Genomic DNA, 5763 nt, shown 5'->3' on the forward strand with positions numbered 1-5763 from the left:
AATATCAGAAAGAGAAATTAAGGAAACAATCCCATTTACCACTGCAGCAAAAAGAATAAAATACCTAGGAATAAACCTACGTAAGGAGGTAAAAACCTGTACTCAGAAAACTATAAGACACTGATGAAAGAAATCAAAAATGAAACAAACAGATGGAAAGATATACCATTTTCTTGTATTGGAAGAATCAATATTGTGAAAATGACTGTACTACCCAAAGCAATCTACAGATTCAATGCAATCCCCATCAAATTACCAGTGGCATTTTTCACAGAATTAGAACAAATATTTTGCAATTTATATGGAAACACAAAAGAACCTGAATAGCCAAAGCAATCTTGAGGAAAAAAAATGGAGCTGGAGGACTCAGGCTCCCTGACTTCAGACTACACTAAGTTACAGTAATCAAGGCAGTATGGTACTGGCACAAAAACAGAAATATAGATCAATGGCACAGGATACAAAGCCCAGAGATAAACCCACACACCTATAGTCACCTAATCTATGACAAAGGAGGCAAGAATATAAAATGGAGAAAAGACAGTCTCTTCAATAAACGGTACTGGGAAAACTGGACTGCTACACGTAAAATATGAAATTAGAACACTCCCTAACATCTTATACAAAAATAAACTCAAAATGGATTAAAGACCTAAGTGTAAGACCAGACATTAAACTCCTAGAGGAAAACATAGGCAGAACACTCTGACACAAATCACAGCAATATCTTTTTTTGACCCACCTCCTAGAGTAATGAAAATAAACAAATGGGACCTAATTGAACCTAAAAGATTTTTCATAGCAAAGAAAACCATAAATGAGACAAAGACAACCTTCAGAAGGGAGAAAATATTTGCAAATGAAGCAATTGACAAGGGATTTATCTCCAAAATTTACAAACAGCTCATGCAGCTCAATATCAAAAAGACAAACAACCCAATCAAATAATGGGGGGAAGACCTAAATAGACATTTCTCCAAAGAAGACATACAGATGGCCAAGAGGCACATTAAAAGATGCTCAACATCACTAATTATTAGAGAAATCAAAACTACAGATCAAATCTACAATGAGGTATCAGTTCACACTGGTCAGAACGGCCATCATCAAAAAATCTACAAACAGTAAATGCTGGAGAGGTTGTGGAGAAAAGGGAACCCTCTTGCACTGTTGATGGGAATGTAAATTGATACAGCCACTATGGAGAACAGTATGGAGATTCCTTAAAAACTAAAAATAGAACTACCATATGACCCAGCAATCTAACTACTGGGCATATACCTTGAGAAAACCATAATTCAGAAAGGCACATGCACCCCAATGTTAATTGCAGTACCATTTACAATAGCCAGGACATAGAAGCAACCTCAATGCCCATCGACAGAGGAATGGATAAAGGAGATGTAGTAAATATATACAATGGAATATTACTCAGCCATAAAAAGAAACAAAATTGGGTCATTTGTCGAGACATGATGGACCTGGAGTCTGTCATACAGAGTGAAGCAAGTCAGAAAGAGGAAAACAATTATCGTATATTAATGCATGTATGTGGAATCTAGAAAAATGGTGCTGATGAACTTATTTGCAGGGCAGGAAGAGAGATGAGATGTAAAGAATGGATGTATGGACATGGGGTGGGGGAACAGGGGTAGGATGAATTTGGAGGTTGAGATTGACATATATACACTACCATATGTAAAACAGATGGCTAGTGGGAACATGCTATATACCGCAGGGAGCTCAGCACGGTGCTTTGTGGTGACCTAGATGGGTGGGATGTGGGGGAGGGGAGGGAGGTCCAAGAAAGAGAGAGTATATATGTATATATATATATATATATATATAGCTGATTAATTTCATTGTACAGCAGAAACTAACACAACATAGTAAAGCAGCTCTACCCCAATTAAAAAAAAATTAGGGTGGATGGTAGTAAGTCATTTTGTTCTTAAAAATAAAAGAATATAATGATAATTTCAACATATGGAAAAAAAGTCTATTCAGAAAGGTATTTTTTTCTAATTTGAACAAGTGTTCCTATGGACTAGTGACCATTGATCTCCATTCCTTGTTATGTAAGATCAGTTACAAAATAATGAATTTCTTTCCTTAAAAAATATTGCTTGCTCAGGAAACTCTGGCTTCATGTAATTTTTACTAAAAATTTTAAAATTTAAGAATCACAATATTTTCTTTCACATGCTTTTTAAAAAATAGTGATAAAAATAGCTATTTAAATGGAAAGATTTGAATAGATGGCATATTAATAGTTCATCTAGAACTAATAACCAATTATTCTGTGAATAACTGAAATTTTTGAAAAGAATTTTATTTAATACAGATTCTCTTATGTTGTCTCTGGATCCCATGGGGTAACATGGCAGCCATTGGGCAGGGCACACTTACGGCACTTGCTTTCTTTTTTTGCTGTTTTAGTTTCTCCCTTTTTTTTTTTAACATCTTTATTGGAGTATAATTGCTTTACAATGGTGTGTTAGTTTCTGCTTTATAACAAAGTGAATCAGCTATGCACATACATATATCCCCATATCTCTTCCCTCTTGTGTCTCCCTCCCATCCTCCCTATCCCACCCCCTAGGTGGTCACAAAGCACCAACCTGATCTCCCTGTGCTATGCGGCTGCTTCCCACTAGCTATCGGTTTTATATTTGGTATTGTATATATGTCCATGCCACTCTCTCACTTTGTCCCAGCTTACCCTTCCCCCTCCCCGTATCCTCATGTCCATTCTCTATGTCAACATCTTTATTTCTGTCCTGCCCCTAGGTTCTTCATTACCTTTTTATTATTTTTTTTTAGATTCCATATATATATGTGTTAGCATATGGTATTTGTTTTTCTCTTTCTGACTTCACTCTGTATGACAGACTGTAGGTCCATCCACCTCACTACAAATAACTCAATTTCATTTCTTTATCCATTCATCTGTTTATGGACACTTAGGTTGCTTCCATGTGCTGGCTATTGTAAATAAAGCTGCAATGAACATTGACGGCACTTGCTTTCTATCATCTCCACTAAGACGCTAAAAAGTCCACAAATGTGCCCTTGGACAATGCATAACTTCTGTACTTGCTTGTCTCCTCCATACATACCTGAGGGCAAAAAGGAAAATGAAAGCTGAGTGTAAACACATAAAAGATCCTAAGTCTGGATCTAGTAGATAGTTATCACTCTTTTTTTATTCTCCCAGTTTAATTGAGATATAATTGACATACAACTCTGTATAAGTTTTTGGTGTACAGCATAATTGTTTGAGTTTTACAAATCATGAAGTGGTTATGACAATAAGTTTAGTGAGCATCCATCATTTCATATAGATACAAAATTAAATGAATGTAAAAAATCTTTTTCCTTGTGTTGAGAACTCTTAGGCTTTGCTATCTTAACAATTTTCATACGTAACAACAACAGTGTTAAATATTTATCATATTGTACATTACCTTCCTAGTTCTTATTTACCTTATAACTGGAAGTTTGTACATTTTGATGGCCTTCATCCAATTCCCCCTCCCCCAAAACCCCACCTCTGGTAACCACAAAACTGATCTCTCTTCTATAAGATTTCTGTGTGTTTGGTTTTGAAGTATTATTGATCTACAACACCATAATAAACCCTGTTACATAACATAGTGATTTGATATTTCTGTACATTTCAAAATGGTCACCATGATATGTCTAGATTCAGTCGGTCGTCATACAAAGATATTACATAATTATTGATTATATTCCCCACACTGTATATTACATAAGCATTACTTTGCAACTGGAAGATTGTACTTCTTAATCTCCATCACCTATTTCTTTTCCCCCTGATCCACCTCCCCTCTGAACACCACCTGTTTCATCTCTGTGTCTGTAACTCTGTTTCTGATTTGTTTTGCTTGTTCATTTTTTTTGTTTTTTATGTATCACATATAAGCAAAATCATACAGTGTTTGCTTCCTCTGTCTGATTTGTTTCTCTTAGCATAATACATTCTAGCTCCACCCATGTTCTTGAAAATGGCAATATTTCATTCTTCTTTTATGGCTGAGTCATATTCCATCATATATACACAAAAATATATAATTATATATATAAATAAATGAATATATTATATATTTACATAAATATGAGTTTATATATATTTAATTTATATATAACACATTATATATATATTTCTGTATAATACTTATATTTATAAATATATATTTATATTTTATAATATTTGTATGTTTTTATATATTTATAAAAATAAAATATTATATAAATACAATATACACATAAGAAAATTATATAATATATAATTATTATATATAGTATATTATAAATAAAATAATATACATAATATAATTATATAATATATGATTATATAGTATATATAATGTAAAAATACATACATATAATAAATATATTCATAAATATTTATAAATATACTTAAATATTTATAAATAATATATATTTATGTATAAATTACATATTGTATTATGTACAATAATGAATATATATAATCTATAATTATAATCTAATCTAAAATATTTTACATACATAGTTATATATAATTATAATTCATTAATGTATACAATTACATTCTATGATTTTCATATTACATATGATATATAGTATATTATACTATAAATTATAGTATAAAAATCTATACAGTATACAGATAATATACAATAAATATATAATATATAGAATTTAAAAAATAATATATATATTATATAATTATTATATAAATTATACATATTTTAATATATAATCTGTATAGTATGCATAATATAGAATTTATATATGATATATGAATATAATTTATATTCATAAATTATATTATTATATATTTAAATATATATTATAATATAAATATATTAATATATAATTAATAATTATATATAATTAATTCAAATTATATATCATATTACATTATATATAATACATATAAATTATAAAATAATATATATATATAATATTTAATATATACTTAATATGTTATATATTACATATATAATAGTAATATATTATATATTAATTATATTTTATGTGCTATATTAACATAATATATAGTCATAATAATATGTATTATTAATATATAATGTATAATTAATTACATTAATTATATGATATATATTAATAACCTATATTATATATAATTTATATCATTATAATAATATAGAGCATTAATATATAAATATAATGATATATTAACCTATATTATATTAATGTAATTTTAAAATTATATATTAAAATATTTATATAAATTAAATTATATATTATTTAATGATATATTAAAATTATTATACTATTAGTATATATTAATAATATATAATATATAACTTAATATAGAATAATATATAATTATATTATAACATAAAATAATATATAAATATAATAAATATATTCTTAAGTATTTATAAATATATTTATATATTTATTATAATACTTAAAATTTTGTAACATATCTATATCTATTATTTATAAATATATAATTTATAAATATATATTTATATTTATTTAGTAATATATAAATTATAGATAAATATATAAATAATTATATATATAATTTTAAATATACATTTATAAATTATGCTTCAAATCTTTTTTTAATTTTTAATTTAGTTGAATTTTTTTTTATACAGCAGGTTATTCTTCATCAATTTTATACACATCATTGTATACATATCAATCCCAGTCACCAGCCTCCCAATTCACATCACCCCCCCCCCCCCCCCCCCCCCCTCCCCCCCCCCCCCCCCCCCC

Source organism: Physeter macrocephalus, chromosome 6 (assembly GCF_002837175.3).
Source record: "Physeter macrocephalus isolate SW-GA chromosome 6, ASM283717v5, whole genome shotgun sequence".
NCBI classification, from domain to species: domain Eukaryota; kingdom Metazoa; phylum Chordata; class Mammalia; order Artiodactyla; family Physeteridae; genus Physeter; species Physeter macrocephalus.